Here is a 22,140-nt window from a genome sequence, read left to right as displayed (position 1 = left end):
GCAGAAGATATAAATATCCCTAGACAGGTGCCACAGAGACACACCCTCGGAGCTCCCATGTGCCAGGACTGCAGAGGTGACAGTGAGTGTGGTTCCTGCCCCATTTGTGTAGATTTCACTCATTCATTCATTTGTTCACTTTCATTAGAAGACAAGGTCTCACTGTGTACTCCAGACTGGCTTGGAGCTTGAGGTCCTCCTGCCCTTCCTCCCAAGTGCTAGGATGACCTGCACACACCAGCATGTCCAGTTCATTCCAAGATTTTAAAGGCAGATTCCTTCAAAGTATAAACAAATGCCACCTCATAAAGGTAGAGTGATACTCCACAGACAGGGAGTGTGCAAGTGTGCACATATGCATGCATGCATACGTGTGTGTGCATGTCTGTGTTCTCTAACTGGCTTCTCACTAAACTTGAGGCTTACAAGCCTAGAGCCTGGTATGTCTATTGAGTGACAGACAGACAGACAGACAGACAGACAGGACTCTGAGCAGCCAGGGACGCCCCTCCCATCCCAAAGACCACACCATATGCTCAGACAAGGTGGGCAACTTTCCCCATCTCTAAGAAATGGGCATGATTTGCTGAACGCACCTCTTCATTTCTAACTTTGTGTGTGTGCGTAAGTGTGTGGGTGTGTGGATGCCAGAGGCTCGCGGAGCTAGACTGGCTGGCTGGCAAGCTCAGGATCTGCCTGCCTCTGTGCTCCCACACATATGTAATAAATATATACAACTTGAAACAAGAAGAGAAAAAATAATTTGAGGCCGGCAGAAGACACAAGTTCAGGGTAGCCTGGGATACACAACAAACCCCAGTCTAAAGCACATGTCCGTGGTCACCTCTACCCCACTTAGTTAGCATCTCACGGCCCAGTAATACTTACCTCCTGCACGGGAGTAGCTGTACACACATGTGGGACGGGTAGGCATCACTCTGGGGGGTCACTCCTCAGGCACTCCCCACCTCATTCTAGGGAATCTAGGCTTGTGTTTAGGCTAAGCTTGCTGCCAGTGGGGCTGGGAGATCTTTCTGACTTTAGCCCCCCCACCCCCCAGTGCTGTAATTACAAGTATGTGCAGCCACTCCTGACGTGTGTGTGTGTGTGTGTGTGTGTGTGTGTGTGTGTGTTCGCGCTTGTACGGCAAGCACTTTACCCACCAGGCTATCTACCCCAGCGCCTCCATCAGTATTTGGACTTGCAGAACCCATCAGTCATTTTCCTAAGCTGCCTTCTTGTGTCTGTGCACCATCAGGTCGACATGTCTGTAAGCGTTTATGAGCCATCTAGCACATGTCTGATGACAGCTGGGGGGGAACTGACTGGGAGCCGCCAGAGGGTAAGTGAGCTGGCTGAGGGTAACTTGAGAATGCCTGACTGAATGAGCAGGGAGCACATAGTGCACGTGTGCATGTGTGCGTGCACATGACACACTTGGTCAGCCCATGTTCTGCACAAAGGTTGTCATGGTAACAAATCTCTGGTTCTTTGCCATGTGTCTCTTTCTCCCTCCCTACCACAGGGAACAGGGATGACAACGTGCTACCCCTCACTCTGCTGGGAGGGTGCAAGGGTCCTTCAGTCAAACTGAGAGCCTGCACTTGAGAGTCATGACTACCAGACAAAGCCTGTGGCTGTGGCCGAGGCCTGTGGTCACAGCAGACAGGGATCCTGGAGAGCAGGCTGTGGATGTGACAAGAATGAGCCTGTGGACCTGGGCTGGGCTGAGCTCAGCCTGAAGAACTGTGGCCTAATCCTGGAGAGAGGGAAGGGTTTCCAAGGCCTTCCCTGGCTCACCATCTGGGTACAACTGACAGACAAACACTCTGAGTGAGGCTTACTGTGCAGACAGGACCCACAAGAGAAAACGGGGCAGCACCCTTTGGCCTCTTTGTTCTTCCTGTCTCTTCACCAACTAAGCTGGAGGGATCGACTGACAGCCATCTCCAAAGGCTGCCAGTGGAAACCATGATTATATTTAAGAAGTGTGTCTGTGAGAAAGAGAGAGAGAGAGAGACAGACACAGAGACAGAGAAGTGAGTGTGTGTGTGTGTATGTGTGTGAGAGAGAGACACAGAGCGAAAGACCTGTGTGTGTATGCACACCCATGGACAACCCTGTGCAGAGTTATAGGCGGTTGTGATGTACCTGATGTGGGTGCTGGGAACTGAACTGTGGTCCTTTTGAAGAGCAGCACACGCTCTTTAATCCCTGGGTTACCTCTCTAGCCCCAACAATCAAGATTCTAAAAGCTAGAGACACGGCCGAATGGAGAGCCCCTCACTGAGCAGTCAGAGTGGACATGTAGGCCCCAGATTCTAGCTGCAGTTCAGCCAAGTAAAACCAACCCCGAGATGAATACGTGATGTCGACGGAGATGTTTGGTAAACTGACCTTCTCTCCTCTGCTCTCCTTTCATGATGTTGGGGATCATATGTCCCCACAGTAAACAACATCTGATTTGATCCCTGGCACCAGGAAAGGAAGGGAGGGGAGGAGAGGGGAGGAGAGGGGAGGAGAGGGGAGGGGAGGAGAGGGAGGAGAGGAGAGGGGAGGGGAGGAAAGGAGAGGGGAGGAGAGGGGAAGAAAGGAGAGGGGAGGAGAGGGAAGCTGTGTTCCTAAAATCGTGCCCATCCCTTTGTAGCACCACACCCTACTGCAAGCCAAAGCAACATTTGGTGACAACCATCTTCAGGTTACTTGCTAGAACAGCTCCTGACTCACTCTTCCAAAATTCAACCAGAGGCAGCCACCCTGTCACGAGGAGCTAGTGAGAAAAGTGCCAGGCAGCCTGTGGCTCGGCAGATTTCTCCAGGGCACTCGGTGTCTCCCATCACACCTCTCCCATAGGATCCACACCTGTCCAGGGGTCTTGTCCACCCACTTCTGTTTGTTGTTCGTTTTTGAGATAAGGTCTTGCTATGTAGAACTGGCCTGGACCTCATGGCAATCCTCCTGTTGCAGTCTTCCAAGCAGCTGTGATTTACAGGTGTGGGCCACATCTAACTCCTAGCCTGGGGCCTTGGGGAGCTATTTGCAATTAAAGAAGGTGTTCCCCACATGGTCCTGACCTTCCACTCACAATGCCTATCCTACCCTGCTGAGGTCAGGAAGCCTGTCAGGCAGGGATCCCTGTCCATCATGGAAGCCACCATGAAGGCAGACTCAACCCCTAGGGAGCTCCCACCTAGGGAGAAATCTTGCTGTTGTGGGTTTTCTGTTTGTTTCATTTTTATTTATTTATTTTAAAAAAATAAGGTCTCTCTTATACTTGGGACTCAAAGCAATCCTGCCTTAGCCTCTTGGCTGCTGGGCTCTACAAGCTTCTACCCCCCAATCTTAGCTGAGGAGTCCCTCTAAAACATTCTTGCCTGGGGCCTTCAATATGGCTCACAGGGCCAACAACAACAACAACGAACAACATCACAACCACCACCAAAGCCAAAACCCACTGCTCCTTGAATCCCACAAGATGAAAGGAGAACCAGTTCCTCTAAGTTTCCTCCTACTTCTAAACATGGCTCAAGGGGACAGAAGGGCGTGTGTGTGTGTGTGTGTGTGTGTGTGTGTGTGTGTGCATGCGTACACACACACACACACACACACACTGAATGGGAGGGGCTGGTTGCTGAGGGGCGTGGCTTCTTGAAAGTGAACAAGAACTCTGTTCTAGCACTAGTCACCCAATGGGGGAGACTTAAATGACGAGCTATTCCGCTGGTAAATTATACCGAAGTTCTTGCCTGAAGGCTCATAAGCTGAACACAGAGCCCGCCCTGTCTGCAGGGAGGGGCTGGGCTGACTGGGGATGATTTTGTCAGGAGGTGAGAACATTGTATCTGGCGTCAGATCTCAGTTTAGCACACAGCTGGCTTGACCGTGACAGCCATGGCTGAGGCTAGGGAGGTGGCTCAGAAGGAAGAGCACTTGCATTGTAAGCACGAGTTCAAATCTCTAGAACCCACATAAAGCTACACACTGCAGCGTGTTCGTCGTTCCTGTGGGGAAGTGAGGGAGTGCAGCCCGATGGCCAGAGGCACTAAGAAGTGACCAAACAGTGGAAGGAGGGGACTGACACCTGAGGCTGTCCTCTGATTTCCGAACATGCGGCACGGTGCACATGTGCCTGTAATCACATGTGGACACGCGCACACAGATAAAAAACAAAAAACCCAACAAACCAAAACACAAACAGCCCCGGTTTACTGGGGCACTGAGCTCTCGGCAGCCCAGGCAGACTTTATTCAGTCTTCTTAGTCAGCTCCCTAGTCAGCCTCAGACCAAAGCCTGCCTTCCAAGTCATTTTCAACTCCATCTTGGAAGGAGGAATCTGGAAAAGTGCCCCATCAACAAGGGAGCTAGCTCCTAGCTGTCAGAAAGTAAGAATGGAGTACTGAGTTGTGCTCTAACAGGCTTCTAGCAATGCTATTTAAAAAAGAAGTAACACAATATGTCTCTCCTCTCATGGCTGCTCCCCATGCCAGAGCTAGGCCTTCAGAGGAGCAGACAGTGAGCTGAGGAAGGTGGGGTCTTCCTGGCTCGAGGTGCTGCAGACGGCGAGGACGGCTCAGACTTGCAGGGAGCTATGCTCACTTGAGCACCCCACTCCGCAGTGTGAATACCCCAGAGGACAGAGTTTTACATCGGGAATAAGTAGCACACTCCTGTCAGTATCCCTTATTCAGGAGGCTGAGGCAGGAGGAACAGGGCTTCATAGCGAGTTCAAGGGTAACCTGGACTGCAGAGAGAATTCCAGGCCTACAAAATAAAGCTGTCTCACAAAACAAAACAAAACGTAAGCCTCCTTTTTTATTTTCTAGCTTTTAAAAAATCTTCTGTGTATGGGTGTCTTGCCAGAGCATGTGTCTAGGATCACCTGTGTGTCTGGTGCCTCCAGGTACTAGAAGAGAGTATCTTATCCTCTGGGACCAGGACTATAGCTGGCCGTGAGCTGCCATATGAGTGCTGGGAATTGAACCCAGCTCCTCGGGAAGAGTAGCCAGGGGTGTTAACCACTGAGCCATCTCTCCTGCCTGTAACTTTTGTTTTCTTCTTTGTTTTGTTGAGACAAAGTTTTTCTGTGTAGCCCTGGCTACCCTAGAACTCAAAAATCTGCTCCCTCTGCCTCTCAAGTGCTGGGATTAAAGGCGTGCACCACCAAGCCTGGCCTTCAATTTTTTTTTTTTTAAATAATGAAAACTATGGCAATTGACACATGAATTTTCTAAAGCAACTTCCTGAGAAGGCTTCAGAGCAGGAATCTGTCTGGGTAACAAGAAATCAGTGATTGACAGATGAGGCCCCAGGAACTAAACCAAAATCCACCTTGCTGGGGATTTTCGGAACCCCAGATTTCCCCTCAAATACAAACTGGACCTGGAGGGGTAGTGTGCAACTATAATTCTAGTTCTGGGGAGGTGGAGGCAGAAGGGCCAACAGTTTAAGGTCAGCCTCAACTGCATGAGACCTGGTCTCAAAAAAACAACAAAACAAAAACCAACAAAGGGATGCCAAGATGGCTCAGTAGATAAGGCGCTTGCTGCCAAGCGTGACAACCTGAGTTTGATTCATGGAACCCATGTTGTGGAAGAAGAAAGCCCATTTTCAAAGGATATTCTCTGACCTCTTCATGCCTTCTGTGACACAGGCACGTGCATACACACTAAATAAATAAATATTATTTAAAAATCAACACAATACACACTGCCTTAAGAGCTCTGTATGTTCAGAGAAGCCCTTGTGGGAAGGAGGTGGCTGGGGAAAAAAAAAAGTTTTCTAAAATGATGTCACCGTGGCATTTTAAAGAATGCCTGACACCTCCCAGCAGCCGGATTGATCATGATGAGTGTCTTAGGAAGGACTTGTAAGGGTGGAAGATCTCAGACTGTGGAAGTGTTCAGGCCCAAGGAATATGAGAACTATTTGCCATAGGCCGATGACATAGAGGGTGGACAATGACAAATGGACAGCAGGTGAGCGATGGGATCTGACATCAGGCTTGCTTGAAAAAGAGCTGGAACCCTGGGTTCATTCACCAGTACTGTGTACACGGTGTGTATGGTGCATGCTGGGAAGTCCAGAACTGAGGTGAGGTTGAGGGCAGGAGGATCAGGAGTTCAAGGTCATGCTTGGCTATGTGAATTTATTCAGGCCACATTTGTGTGGTACACACACACACACACACACACACACACACACACACACACCTGGATGAAAACTTTGGGAAAGCTGAGGCCCCTTCCCGGGCACTGGGCCTCTGGGTAGCCATAGGTCCCACTGCCACAGATAGGAGCTTGAGCCACTACCAGTAAATGTCATTTCCATTACGTTCATGACATGACTGTCACAGGGAGGAGTATGGGCTTCCCAGTGGTCCCTGCTGTGTGACAGCCTGTCCTCTAACAGTGTTTCCTGTAAGGAACGGACTCTGGAAGGGAGAAAGAGGCTGCGTGCTTGGTTACAAGGGCTCTCGGTCTGTGTGGTACCACATGCCTTTAGACCCAATGAGCGAGCGCTTGCTGGCCCAGTTCTGTGGGGATAGCTTCGGGAGGGGAGAGTCCTAAGGGTTGAGGCTTCTCTAAGAGGGAAAGAAGATCTGCAGGGGACTAGACACAGGAAGCTCCCTCATTTCCTGTATTCCATGGTCCACACTTGTTGCAGTGCCCTTCCCAGCAAGCCCATTCCCAGGAGGTCAGAGGCGCAGAGGCTTTGTCTTGTGTATGTGCCAAGGAAAACCACAGCTGGATCAGGAAATGGCTTTTTCATTTTGAGACAGAGCCTCATGAAACCTAGGTTGGCCTTAAATTCTAAGTATCAAGGATGGCCTTGGACACCTGGTGCACCTTCTTAGTGCTGAGACTACAGATGTGCACCTCCACGTAAGGTTAGGAAACACCGGGTTGGAACCCAGGGCTTTCTGGCACGCTGGCAGGCATGCTACCAATTACGCCAAGTCCTCAGCTCATGGGTCCAAAGCAAAGAATTCTTACAATTTCTAGGGATTTCATTTAAAATATCTTCTTTCAGCTGAGGCTGGTGTGGTGGCTCAGTGGGTAGTGTTCGCTGTGCAGGCGTGAGGACTTGAGTTCAGATCCTCCAGAACACACACAGAAAAGCCAGGCACTGCAGCCTGCACCTGGGATCCCAGCACTGGATCGGTAGCAATGAAGGACCAAACCGGCTAGCTCAGGTCCCAGTAAAAGACCCTGTCTCCAAAAACTAATGTAGAGAGTACAGAGGATACCTGATGTCGACCTGTAGTCTCTGCACACGTCCACACACATGTGCATGTGCTTCACGCTTGTTCAGACAACACACATCACACAGAAGGCAATCCATTTTGCCAGAACAACTGAAAGATGAGCCGAGGTTGCTGGGGCCATGGGTACCACAGTGTCCTAGAGCTGAGTCAAGACGGGCCGTGGGTACCACAGCATCCTGGTGCCAAGTCAAGACAGGCGTGAAAGGATTCAGGAAGACTAAATCCAGAGGGACCTATGCATCAAGAGTGATGACAACATAGTCTCAGATAGGGAGGAGCAGGAATCCTTTTGGGTCCAGGCTCTGGAGCAGGGTCACTGCTCCCTGCCACTGGTCTCCATCGGTCGGCAGCTGGCTCTCCTACCATGAGACAGTAAAAGAAGTATATGCCAGCCCTCCCTAGGTTACACGGGGCTGACCAGAGGCAGGCAAAGAAAGCATCAGTGAATGGAAGGATTGCTGGGCAAGCGGGTGGAAGACTTGTTGGGCAAGCGAGTGGCCTCTGACCTCCACATATGTGCTGTGGCACGCACAAACACGAGGGGAGGGGGCGTCAGCCCAATGTTTCAAAAGGGCACACACTGGCAGGCCACCGCCATGAAGCTCAGCGCTGCTGTGAGGCGTCTCATGCTACATTCCTGGGGGATTTGTGATCATACCAAGTAGCTTCACTCTTTGTTACCTAGGCAACTGGCTGGCCCTAGGCATCTGCATTTTATAGCAGGTGCACCCCCTTTCTCCCCTGAAAGGAAATCTCCAGAGAGATGCTTTCAGGAATGTTTACAAAACTTCCAGAGGTGGTGGCGAACTGAAGGTTTCATGGCGGTCTATGCCTACTGAAATCCCAGCATTCAGAAAGCCGAGGCAGGAGGGTTGCTATGAGTTTGAAGCGAGCTTAGGCTTGAGACAATAGCTCAAAACAACCATGAAGACTGAAAGCCAGGGCTGATGCTAACACTCAGAAACTCACTAGACCAGGCTGTCCTCAAATTCCCAGAGATCTGCCTGCCTCTGCCTTCCTAGTGCTGAGATCAAAGCTATCAAAGCTGTGTGCCAGCATGGCAGGCTTCATATATGTAATACTTATAATATATGTAACCCAAGCCCCTGATACGCACAAATTCAGTCTAACCTAGAATGAATATTCAGGTCCAGGTCTCAGAGGGGTCTCAGAACCATGTGACAACAGAGCACTCCAGCGACTGTCACCTCACTGAAGCACAGCTTCCTCACAAGGATGATGTGAGTCACGGTGGCAGAGCCTGACCTTCGGTGGCAGAGTCTGACCTTCGCCTCAGAGCTCAGCACTCCCTGTGAACCAAGTCAGGAGCATTGTGTTGTAGAACAACTAGCAAAATCAAGGATCTTTTATCCAAACCTTGAATTTCATGTAATAATAATAGTTCAAAATTAGTATTTAGTTGGCCCTCATGGTGCAGGTTTGTCATTCCAAGTGTTTGGGATTCTGAAAAGGGCTGCCTAGGCTTCCGGCTGCTGACTGAAAGGCAGCCTGTGCAAATAGTGAGATCTTATCTCAAAACAAAAGATAGCGGGGAGGGAGCGGCTGGCCAGTGACACAGAGCTTGCTTAGCGCGTGTGAGGCCTCCAGCTCAGTCTCTAGTACTATAAAAACAAAACTAGTATCTGCTATTATTTGAATGTAAGATCTGCTGTGAACACACACACAAGCTCTCTGAACCCCGTGGCTGTATTTCCTAGGTAAACATGTATTTCAGAATATTGCAGAAAAAGCCACTACTCTTGTAAAGCCAAGCCATCAGAGAGGGGCAGAGACAGGCTCTCTACTCAACCTCTCCATTCCGGTGACTTCCACAGGCCTGGGACCAATCTATCCAACTTGGCTCAGGAAACCCTTTCAGGAGCTGAAGGCAGAGCCAGGAAGGGCCTCCCGGAAAGGGCCAGGCATCTTCCACACACAACCAGCCCAGAGGGCAGCCAGTGGCTGAGCCTGTCAGTCTGGAATGAGAGCAGCGTTTCCTGGAACAGCGATGTTGCAGGCCAGCCATGGGATGGCTTCAGCCCTTACCTCAGCATCTTAGGCCAGACACAGCACTTGACTGGAGACTTCTGCTGTCTCCCTGTGTCCCATCTAAAGAGCAACAAGGCTTTGTTATTTTAAAAACAGCAGCTCCATTGGTCCAAACAAGGCAGAGCCCAACTCAGTCCTCCCAGGGCACTTCCTCTCTGCAGCCCTGGGCCAGCCAAGCTTGCCTTCCTAATATGGAGAGGCCAGCCAGACCTAACAAACTACCCAGAGCCCAGACTTGGCCCAGGAACTGCAACCCAGGTGGGTGGGACAGGGCGGGCTGTGACAGGCAGCCCCACCCAGTTCTATCTGGCATCGGTAGGTACAGTTGGCTAAATCCACAGCACAGAAGAAGTTGAAGGCAGGAAACAAAGAGCGAGCAACTGTATCCCTGGGAGGCAGCATCACCTGCTGGCCGAGGTCCACCAACAATAAGGAAATGAGTTCCATTTCGTGGAAACGAATCATCCCTTCACTGCACACCAGCAGAGGCAGGACCTGTTGTTCTTGGGTGAGCTAAAGCTTCCAAGGCCCATGTGTATACGTGCACATATATGTACGTGGTGTGTGCACATGTGTGTGCAAGAGACGAGAGGGGGATAACGGGTGTCCTGCTCCATCACTCGCCTTCTTATTCTCGGGAGACAGGGTCTCTCACAGAACCTGGAGCTATGTTAGCAGCCAGCAACCTTGTCTCCACTGTGGCTCCCACGGGGCTGGGGCACAGGTTCATGCAACCAGGACTAGCTTTTACACTGGATGGGTGCAGAGGACTCAAATACAGCTCCCCATTGAGCCACCGCCCCAGTCCCAAGATCCTTCTTTGATTTACTGCCTCAGTGAAAAAGCAAGGACCAAGTGGGTAGTCGCATGCACCTTTCTCCAAGGGGGAAAGCAGCAACCAACTCCCATCATGTTCCAGCTTTCAACAGAGGGAAACATAAACCAGATATTTAAAGTCATCCTCTGACAACACAGCAAGTTCAGGTCAGCTTGGGTGACATGAGACCCTATCTGAAAAAAGAAAACATAAACTCACAAGTCCTGTGTGCCTGTCCTCTACTTCTGCCCAGGACCACTGCCCAGGACTGTCATCCAGTCCCTCCATCCAGCTCCTCCCCGTCCCCTTATGTTCAGCCTTTCTTCTTCTTGTCATACTGTACCCACAAGTATGTTAATTTACATATACAAACATGCTGAAGAGATGCGGCATACGACAGAAAGCCTGGAATTCTTTTTTTTTTTTTTTTTTTTTTGGTTTTTCAAGACAGGGTTTCTCTGTGTACCCCTGGCTGTCCTGGAACTCACTCTGTAGACCAGGCTGGCCTCTAACTCAGAAATCCGCTTGCCTCTGCCTCCCAAGTGCTGGGATTAAAGGTGTGCGCCACCATTGCCCGGCTTTGGAATTCTTTCTGAAAGTTCGTGGCCTTGCTTAATGGTCCAGCATGCAGAGTATAGAAACGGTATCGACGGAACCACTGCTGCTGGTGTGTGGGCCGCTCCATCTCTATTGGAGATTGGTTCTAATCTTTTGTCTTCTTTTGGCTCCCAAAAAGCCCCACTTCCAGACCTTGAGGGTCCCTGCCCCCAGCTGGCTTTGACTGATAATAAAGAATTGCCATAAAGCCAATGGCTGGGCAGAAAGATGGAGACGAGACTTTTAGACTGCATGGATGAGAGAGGGGAGACACAGGGAATCACCATCAGGAAAGAGAAAGATGGTGACTTCCCCTGTTTGGTCTGGGGTAGCAGAGATGAAATATAGATTTTTAAAGACGTTAACACAGGAATACCAGAGAGGAGTGTTTGCTAGCTGCAGGGAAATTTAGAAGTGCCCAGACACTGAGCTAGTCAAGGCATATCAAAATTAGCTGCTGTATGTGTGCCTTTTATTCGAGAATCCAGAGAGCTCTTGGGTGGGTGCACAAGTGTGACCTGCCGGTAGCCAAAGCGGTTTAACTCACTCACCGCCACACATCTCTACCGCTCCTATCCCAACACAGACCAGCCCAGGCTGGGGGGGAATGCCCATCTTCCCAATGACTCAGGAAATTGATACAGGAAGGGAGAAAGCTGAAGGTCCGCCTGGGCTACAATGCAAGTTCAAGGCCAGCCCCAGTAGTCTTAGTGGTCTGTCGCAGAATGAAAGGTGTGTAACCCACACAGTGGTGGTTACTGGAATCCGCCAATGAGGGGCTGGGGATGTTGCTCCTCAGAGCAACAGCTTGCCTGGCATCAAGGAGGCCCTAGGTGCAATTCTTAGGACTATAAACAAATAGTCCCCTCCCAGAACATCAGCAGGTTGGGAAGGTGTGCCCAGTTAGGAAGCTTTAGAGTCTACCCCAGACCCAATAGGGGACGTGCCCATCTTTCTCCTCCCCCATCATGACAATTCTGTCTCCTCTCTCTCTCTCTCTCCTGGCCCCTCAGTGTCTGTCTAACCTTCAGGAAGTCTTCTGGCTTTGGGGGAGGAACAACTCCGTGGAATCCCAGGAGATGTCACAGGTGGAGCTGTTCCCTTGGATCAAGAGCACAGAGTGTGGAGCAGAGACTAATCTGGAGCAGTTAAGTCCCAGGAAAGCACGTAGCAGGATGAAGCAGGTGAGTGAGGACGGCTGCTGGCACGAAACATCCAACAGGGTCCAAAGTCTTGGGCATCAGTTAACGACCCTTCATCCTTCCGAGGAGGAAGAGAGAACTCAGAAAAACAAGAGAGCCTGCCAGTACACGCTTCCCCAGGCCCACTGCTGGCAAGGCAGAGGATAGGATCTCATAGCAGCCACTGTGAGCTCTACAGATCTCTCAGATACAGCACCAGGAAAGAAATATACTCATATGCATAAAATTAAAAAAAAATAACAGCTTTTAAAATCTCAGTGAAGAAATAGAAGATATAAAGAAGACCTGATGGGAAATCTTATAATCAAAAAAATTATGGCAACCTAACATATAACCTCAAGTAGAATGAACAACCCAGAGGAGACCTGGGAGTGTGGCTCAGTGGTAAGGGTGCTCACCTGGCACAGGATTCCCAAACCACCAAAAACCAAAACGCAAAATGGCTGGCAAGGTCGCTGAGCACATAAGGATACTTTCAGCCAGGCTTAGTGAGCTGAGCTCAGTCCCTAAATCACCCAGTGGAAGGAGAGAGCCAATGCCCTCAGGTTGTCCTCTGATTCCACATATGTGCCATGGCAAGTATACGCCTGTGAAATAAATGAATGCTTAAAAAGAAGAAAAAGATGATGATGAAGATGAAGAAGAAACTGAAGAATAGAAACTGAAAGTGAGTGCCAAGAGCCTAGGGACTCGGAGGGACTTAACCCCAGGGACCTGCCATTTACAGTCAACTGCAGCAGAACAGAAAGGGAATGGAAAGCAGGCAAAGAAATGGTGGCCAGAAAATTTCCAAAACTGACCACAGCAACAGAAAAGACTGACCTACAGACAGAAGATCATGAGTGGATAAACCCCAAATGACCCAGGCAAGGAGGGCAGTTGGAGGTAACTCCAAGCCGTCCCTGGACTTGTGGCTTTAGGAGGTGCCTTTGGGCTGACACCTGATGCTCCATCAAGCCACTCGAGAAGCAGAGAAGAAAAGCTTCGGCTCGGTTCTGCTCTCATCCCGCCTGGAGCCTATGGAATGGCGCCGCCCATCAGTCAACCCACTGGAGGAACTCCCTTGTGGACAAGGCAGGTCTGTTTCTAAGGTGATTTTATTGTTTTAGGTTATTTCTGTTTGATTTTTCTCAGGGTCTCATGTAGCCTAGCCTGGTCTTTAACTAAAAAGCCAAAGAAAACGTTAAAATCCCGATCCTCCTGACTCTGCCTCCCAAGTGCTGAACTGAGATGACCAACATGTACTATACACTGTTTATGTGGTGAGGGATTGTGAATCCAGGCAAGCCCTCTACCAACTGAGCCTAGCCCCAGCCCTCCAGGGCTTCTAAATCCCACTAAAGTGACATTCAAGATTAACTAACCATCTACACTCCAAGTCAATTTCAGACATGGGGCTGGCACCCATTCTGGCCCCACCCCAACGCCATCTATCTCCACACCCACTCACACCTCCAGCAGGCATGAGGCTGGCAATGACTCCTCTCCAGGGAGAAAGCGGGAAGTGGGAATCTAACTCTCTGAGGAAGGCAAGTGGGATGAAGTGAGAAAAAACCCACACTGTACACACGACTTCAGAACTGTGGGAATGGGTGACAGCTGCTGAAGGTAAGGTCTGCCTAGCGAAAACTCCACAGCCAGCCAGGCGTGAAAGCTGCAAGGCCTGAAATCTCAGCACCTACAAGGCAGAGGCTGGAGCATGTCAGCCAACCTGGGCTCCAGGGTATGGCCTCACCTCAAAACAAAATGGGGGCCCTCAAAATGGCTTAGAGGACATAAAAATACTTGCTATAAAAATCTGGTGACCTGGGTTCCATCCTGGAACTCAATGAAAGGGGAGAGAACTAACTCCGGAAAGCTGTCCTCTGAACCCCCATCCTCAAACGATGATGATGATGAAAAGGAGGAGGAAGAAGGAAGAGGAGGAGGAAGAGAGGGGAAAGGAGAAGGAGGAGGAAGAGGAAGAGGAGGAGGAAGAGGAAGAGGAGGAGGAGGAAGAGGAGGAGAAGAAGGAAAAGGAGGAGAAATTAAAAACCTCTCGAAACAAAAGCACACTGCTAGGAGACAGTTCTATCAGTCATGTGAGCACTGGAGACAGGAGGGCTCCTGGGACTTCCTGGCTAGTCAGCCTAGCTGAACTTGTGAGCCCTGGGCTCACAAAAGGCAGAGGGCTGGGAGATGTCTCAACAGTTAAGACTGTTCAGTGCTCTTCAGAGAGCCCAACTGCAGCTCCTGGTACCCAGGTCAGAGAGCTCACAACCACCTGTAATTACAGCTCTGGGGATCTGACACCCTCTTCTGGCCTCCAACAGTGCACAGAAACACATGTAGGAGAAACAACCATACACATAAAGTAAACTGAGATGGCCAGCTTCAGAAGAAAGGACAGCAGCCATGAGACTGCCTCTCTAGGTAGCTGAGTGACCCTGGTGGTATCACTAAAATCTATGTGTGTGACTGGGGTGACTGGGGGTTGGATGGAGGAGAAAGACTGACTAGCCCAGGCTGGCTGCAAACTCCCAATCTCCTGCGTCCTCCTCCTTAGTCAGATCCTGGGAGGATAGGTGTGTCCATGGTGCCTGGCTCGGTTTAGCTCTTCTGTCTTAGTTTTCCCATACAGTACCTGGGGACCTGTGCACAACAGAAGAGAAGTAACTACACATAAGGAACCTTTCTCACTGGTGTGGTGAGACATGCATGCAATCCCAGCACTGGGAGGCTGAGACAGGAGGATTGCACTGAATCTGAAGACAGTCTGGGCTACCTAGTGACTTCCAGGGCAGTGTGGGATACAGAATGAGACTTTGTCTCAAATACAGAGAGATGGCTCAGTGGGCACAGGTGATTACCACCAAACCTGATGACCTGGGTTTGATTCTTGGTCCTAAGCGGTGAGGGGAGGAAGTTGTTTTCTAATCTCCGCCCACACCATGGTACCCCCACCACATAAATGCACAACAGCCTGGGAAGTGGTGGCGCATTCCTTTAATCCCAACACTCGGGAGGCAGACGTAGACAAATCTCTGAGTTTGATGCCAGCCTGGTCTATAGGAGTTTCAGGATAGCAAAGGCTACACAAAGAAACCCTGTCTCAAAAAAAACAAAAAATTAAACAACAAACAAACAAATAAACCATAAACATTCAACAAAACAAGTAACTGTATTTTTAAAAACCCCACAGAGGCTAGAGGTAAGTCAGTGGTAGGACTCGTTGTTTGCGAGGCAAGCCAGAAGAGTGAGTTCGGATTCACGGACCTACATAAAATGCTGGGCAAGGCCATGCACACGTGGCTGGAACCCCAGTGCTGTGGGAGGCAGAGGCAGGAGGATAGCTGCACTTTTTGACCAACAGCCTAGTCAAAGAACATGTCTCAAAGCAATACCACCAAAGATGCCACAGCAGGGTACCCAAGGTCTCTGTGAATGCATACACATGTACACTCACACTCCTGTGTGCACCTCTGCACACACATGCACACATACACCACACACAGAGAAGTAAAATGAAACATAAAGTAAGACAAAAAGAAACTCTGATTACATTAAAGTTACAAAATTAACTGTATGATGGTGGCCTTCCTGGTGGGGGGGGGGGGGAGAGGGGGTAGCTGATGGTTACCTTCCTTGGTTCCTGGGGTGGGGGTGGGGGGAGCTGGGTGGGATAACACATCGCAGGTAAAGCTCGGCATACACACATTAGGACCAGAGTTCAGGTCCTCGGTGTCCAAATCCAAGGCCAAGTGTGGCAGTCCATGCCTGTAACCCCAGTGCTGGAGACAGAGACGGGGATCCTTGGGGTTCACGGGCCAGCTAGTCTAACCTACCCAGCAAGCTCCGGGGCACTGGGCATGCTAGGCAAGCACTCCACTAACTCAGGTCCATCCAAAAGTGCTATGCTTTGTTTCTGAGGCCAGATCTCACTCTGTAGACAGGGTGGCATTGTACCTGTGACCATCCTGCCTCTGCCTTCTGAGTGCTGGGATGAAGGCCTGTGCCTGCGAGCCTATCTCTAAAGAGCATCTCTCATCTGCTTGAAATAAACAGAGCAACAAAAAGGCAGGAGCACTGGCCACCCTCCCAAGCCTGCAGCAGGGCTGTCGGTAGCCGGACCCCAGCTGTTTGTACAGTGTTTAATCATCAATGGATCTGAAGGTGCTTGGGAGTATAAACAGTGCGAAGTCCCCAACCTGACAATGAGCCAAGTGAGAGAGCAGCTGGCCCTGGGGTGAGCGGCTGAGCCGGATGGGTCCTCTACACCTAAACAGAGACCAGAATGCTCGCAACAGCAGCAACAAACCCAGGGACTAGGAAGACAATCTTAATGTTTTTCCAAGTAGGGTCAGGTAATAGAGGCTGGTAATTCTCAGTATTCAACTAAAGACCCAAGGTCACAAGTTTAAGGCACGAACTGTGGTTGTAGATGTGCTGGCCTGGCATGCACCAAGCCCTGGGTCCCACAGATTCCCCCACAACACCCCATAGGACTGCACAAACTGAGAGTGGCGGCTCATGCCTGTGATTTGGGGGGTGTAAGTTCAAGATTATCCTTGGATACATAGTAAGTTTGAGGCCAAATCCCAAAATAACAGGGAGAGAGGGACTGGTGAGATGGCCCAGTGGGAGAAAGATGCTCCCCACCAAGCCCAACAACCTGAGTTGGATCCCCTAGTCTACACGGTGGAGAAAACTAACTCCTGAAAGCTTTCCTGACATCTACATCTGACATCTGACACCCACACCCACACCCACACACACACCCCTCAACACATGATGATGATGAATGAATGAATGAATGAATAATAAAAACAAACATACCAGGAGTTTCACAGAGCCAGAAAAAGAGCAACTGCCCCACAAGTACCAAACATAAAGAAAGAAACCCAAGCCGTGGACCTGCTGTGACATCATACATGGGCACTGGGGCTCCTCCATGGTCCAGTGTCTGTTAAAAGTGGCCTCAACCTGTGTGTGCACAGTGACCTGGAACCTCCCACCCGGCAGCCAAGCAGCTCCGCCCTGGCCCCTCCACTTCCTCCTTCTAGGAGCAAGGTGGGTGCATCTGCCGTAGCACAAAGCACACCCAGCAGGGCCCTGGTGGTGCTGATTGATTTCTCCGAAGGAGACGCAGCAATATGGTTTGGTGGCTAAGGTTCCTGTCACCAAAGCTGATGACCTGGATTCCATCCCCAGCGCCCAGATGGCAGAAGGGGACAACAGACTCCCACAAGTTGTCCTCTGACCGCTACATATGTGCTGCGTGTTAACTTCGCAAGTGTGTGCACACACAAACACACAATAAACAAATGGAATGGTTTTGAAAAAGTTAACTACTCCACCCCTAACTCAAGGACCCATTGAAAGAGGACCTGAAATCAGATTCAGGGTGTTTATGGACAGACAGACAGACAGACAGACAGGCTTGAAGAACCCAGGCTCACAGAGACACAGTGGCTGCCTCTTCCCCAGAGGGATCAAGCTTAAGGGTGACAGAGCTTCAGTCCCAGGTCAGCAGTCAACCACAGCCCTTGACACATTTCAGAACTGTAACCTCCTAACTCCTCCCACTAGGAAACTTCTAAACTAGGAAGACTTCTAAACATTTGCTGCTTTCTCTCTTTTTTGTGTGTTATGAGACAGTCTTACTATGTAGTTACAGGCTGGCCTCAGAGTTATTAAATAGCCCAGGCTAGTCTCAAATCTGTGACACTCTTCCACCTCCCCGGTGCGGGGGGGGGGGGGGGGGGGGGGGGGGGGGGGGAGGGGATACAGACCTGCCCACCAGGCCTGCCCCATTGTAACCTAGTTTTAGAGTCGTCAGTCAGTTTAACCCGGCCTTTCCTGAGGGAGCTCCTTTCTTCCAGGTCTATTCTGCCTTGGGGCAGACAGCCCACACCAGCGGACATTGATAAGATCAGATCAAAGGCAGGGGAAGCCTCCAGTTCTCCAGAGGGAGAAGAGCAGAGGGCTAGAGCTGTTTACAAAACAGCAGGGGACTTCAGCTTAGAGACCTCGACACCAGCCCAGATAAAATCCAAACAAAACAAAGGAGCCTCTTATCAGCATAAGGAATGTGTAAGAGCCTCCGCTCTCCCAGAGCACCACAGCACACTCCTGGGGTGACGCTGGTTCCACAGGGGACCTCCTGGCCCTCCTAGTCTCCCTGTACCCTGAGCCTGAGAACCAGCACCAAGCCATAGGTCTGCAGTCTTAGTAAGGCAGGATGCCACTCGGGGCCCACGTGGCCTAGAAAGATCTGAGGTGGGTGAGCTAGCTCAGCGCGTAGCCTGAACAAACCCACATGACTCCCTAAGTTGTCCTGGATCTCCATACCCTGATCATGGTGCCCATCTCCTCCCCAGACAGTAAGTATATAAAATGTAATTTTTAAAAAAGTTTTTTTTTTTTTTTTGACAGGAAAAGAAGAATCAGGAAAGACAAGCTAGAAAGAAAAGGCACAAGGAATAAATGGATGCCCAGCTGGGGATGGCGCCCTATGAGGAAGGCTGAGGCAGGAGAATTGCAGTGAGTTGGAGGCTAGCCTGGGCCAAATGATATCCTGTAGCAGAGAAAAGAGCTCTTTCCTCAACAGCGGTCAGGCCACTCCCTCTCCTGCATGTACCTAGGTTTCTAAATAAATTTTAATACTTTGAAGGAGCAATTACCCATTTGGGGAAACTGGGCCATAAAGCAGATTAATAACACTGAATAATCGCTCGGGGAGGAGCTGGCTCCCTTCTCGGGATACACTAAACTGGTTTAACCGTTATGTAAATCGCATCCTTGGTCCTGTGATTTATCCCTGATGGCCCATTAGTCCAGATGGTTTGCTCTGCAATAAAAACAGCTCCAGAAGTCTGCAGGGCTACTTAGAGGAGCCTGCGGGATGAGGGGCAAGAGTTCAAGGCCAGTCTGGGCAACTTAATAAAACCCTATCTCAAAACAGTAAACGTAAGGGCTGGGAGCATGGGTCACTGGTAGAACCTTTGCCTAGACCCCTCCACCCCCAGTAAAAGGCTAGAGGTGTGGCTCAGGGATAGAGCACTGTCTTAGAAACCCTCTATTAAGAGGCTCTGAGTTCTATTCATAATGCTTGTATGAAAAACTCTAGCCAGAGACTGCCTACCAGTGGCCACCCCTAATCCCCCAAATGTTCAATATAGCTGAGGACCCTTCTGCCCCTTAGCATCTGTTTCCACCACCCTAGGTGATCTTGCATAAAGTGGACATCACAGCCCAGAAGACCACCATTTCCCCAGAGTCTTTCAGGTACTCTAACTTGCTCCAGTCTTCCGGGATCACATCTACTGGAGACCCCAGGTCTCCACGTGGCATCTCCATGGACAGAGACGGAGAGCTTGTAGGTTTGTTTTAAATTTCAAGCAGCAAGTTTGCTGGCACCCTCCAACAACTCCTCCCATAAACCCGGAAGCACAGAGACGGATGTCAGAGGTTAGGATGCTGCTTTCCTTCCAAGGAGCAGGAGGAGGACAGGTGCCAGGTATGGTGGCACTTCTTATAATCTCAGTATGGGGTGGGTGCTGAGGCAGGAGGATTATGAAATGTTCAAGGCCAGCCTGGCCTATACAAGGAGACACTGTTGAAAAACAGAGCAGTGTGAAGGGATATAGTTCAGTGATAGAATTGTGTGTTTAGCACTAGGTTCAGTAATAAGCGTGTGTGTGAGCTTGTCCTGTGGCTGGACAACCAGTGTCTCTGCCACCTGAGCCAGCCTTCCAGTCTCTGCAACAGAGGCACTAATTCACAGCAAGGGCGAGTCCCATAATCCCACCAGGGAGCAGGTGCACCTGCATGGGGGGAGGGGGGCTACTTAGTGAGGCCAGCACTGAGTGTTTCCAAATGGCGAGTGACCAGCCTTCCTGCAGCATTTACATCCATGACGTCCTAGAGCTTGGATATATTCTCCTCACAGGCTTGCTGATCTTTGACTGCCTGCTGTTAGTTTCCCCTCCTTGGTTAAACTGGAGGTCATTAAATCTCATAGAACTACCAATTAATCGGTATGTTAAGGGAGGGTCTCCCCATGTGTCTCCCTGCCCACTTCACAGAACTGGACCGTCACGATGCCTTATTCCCAGGTTATACAGGTGCAGCACTCTGCTTATCTATTGCTTTGTTTTGTTTTCAGAAACAGGGTCTCAGGTAGTCCAGGATGTCCTTAAAGTCTGATCCTCCTGCCTCCAACACCAGAGTGCTGGGATTAGAGGTGTGCACCTTCACGCCCCGTTTATGAATGCTGGAGATGCTGGAGATGCTTTGGGTGCTGCTGGAGATGCTTTGGGTGCCAGGCAAGCACTCTACCAACTGAGTCCTGCCCCTGGCCCTGGCCCTCTATTCTGATGCCCTTACCCAGGGCTCAGGATGGTGACTAGAATCTCAGTTGAAGTACCACTTCCTTAAAGATGCCTACCCCGCCCACCCTGAAATCCCCATAAAGAGCACACAGTGCTTCCTGTCCCAGGAGCACATGCTGGGGTGGACTCAGCTGCCCTTGTGCGTGCATACTTGGAGGGTAATGTGGGAGAGAGGAGGAGCACAGGGTGGTGTCAGCGTCTGAGCAGTCAGTTCCTACAGAGGGGTATCTGGGGGCCACCACACTCAGAAGATGGAGGCAGAGCCTGTAGTTGGAGACAAAGAACTCTGAGTCTGACCTGGAAGAAGACAGATGGTCTCAACCCCAGAAGACACAAAAATGGCAGGCCTGGGACTTCAAGATGGCTCGGCTGGTAAGGGTGCCTGCTATGCAACCTGAGTTGCATCCCCAGAGCCCACAGAAAAGTAGAAGGAAAAATTTCTTCAAGACTATCCTCTGATTTCCACCATGGCACAGCCAGGCCCCCATACACATCACACAGTCACACACACCACGTGCATACACACACACACACACACACACACACACACACACACACACAAACAAGCACAACCGCATGCCAGTAAAAGCTCTTACTGGATAATCAAAACTCCTTAATCTACTCATGCATTTTGCTGAATTAAAATGCCTTCAGATACATAGGAATGGTCCAGCCAAGTCTGTTCCCATCACAAAACGCCAATGAGAACCCTCCAGGATAGCCTGGCTGAGCTCTGTAGCACCTGCCTTCTATTTGTTCTCCATCCCACCCAGAACCAGAAATCCAGGAAGCCTTGAAAAGCTCTTCATGAGAATCCAGAGTAAGCCGAGACTGTCTGTCTTCTCAAACTCTCCCCACTCTTAAGTCCCCGGGCTCCAGATAAACTGCTCCAGAAATGACAGGGAGGGACCTGCCTCTGGCTCTGATGTGCTTCCTGGCCAGCAGAGAACTTGGAGAGGCCTAGCTCATCCCCCAGGTAGTTCAAAAAAATCCGACCTGACCCAGGATAGACACCTTATCAGCTGACTGGTGGTCTCCCATGGTGACACATGAACATGGCTACATGTCCCTTACTCCAGAGCAGACTCCAGCACACACTCAGAGCTCAGCTCCTGATGCATTACAACAAGACTGGCCACTAACTAACTGTATCTCCAGCCCACAGATTTTTTTTTTAATTTCCCATTTTTTTTTTTTTTTTACTTGTTTGTTTGATTTTGTCTCTGTACACAGCCCAGGCTCTGCCTCTGCCTCTAGAATGCTGGGTTATGGGCATGTGCCACCATGACACCAGGCTTTACCCCGGATCATTTTTGGTTTTCTGAAGATATGGTCTTGCTACGCGTGGCTCTGGCTGGTCTGGTACACACTGGGCCATCCAGGTTGACCCCTTTCCCTAGATGCTCCCTGATCATCGGGACTCTGGAAGCACTAAGGGAAGCAAGGTGTGGTTATGAATGCCTGTAATCTCAGAACTTGGGAGAGGGAGTCAGGAAGATCAGGATACCAAGGATAGCCTTGGGCTACAGTGGCATATGAGGGCAGCCTAGGCTACCAGACCATCTATGCCAGGAAGGAAGGAAGGAAGGAAGGAAGGAAGGAAGGAAGGAAGAAAAGAAGGAAGAAAAGAAGGAAGGAAGGAAGGAAGGGTGGGTTAGCTGAAGGAAAGGGAGCAAGCTAAGGAATTAACCTTTTCCACACTTAGCCCTCCCCCTTTTGCTCACCACTCTGTCAGTGAGGGCCAGCCGTGTGCCACACACGCCAGCATATATATACATACTCAGGCTACCAAAGTGGCCAAGAAAAACGTGGTCCTATAACAGTGCCCAAGCTTAACTG

General features: G+C 50.2%; 1 protein-coding gene across 1 annotated transcript in view; it reads right to left on the bottom strand.

The window, feature by feature from the left end:
• Positions 1 to 22,140, bottom strand: part of Foxk1 (forkhead box K1) — a 59,339-nt gene that overhangs the window by 22,702 nt on the left and 14,497 nt on the right. The window lies entirely within an intron of this gene.

The sequence above is a fragment of the Arvicanthis niloticus genome, chromosome 24 (genome assembly GCF_011762505.2).
Source record: "Arvicanthis niloticus isolate mArvNil1 chromosome 24, mArvNil1.pat.X, whole genome shotgun sequence".
Lineage (NCBI taxonomy): Eukaryota > Metazoa > Chordata > Mammalia > Rodentia > Muridae > Arvicanthis > Arvicanthis niloticus.
Note: the sequence above shows the minus strand (reverse complement) of the source record. Positions and strands in the feature narration are given on the sequence as shown.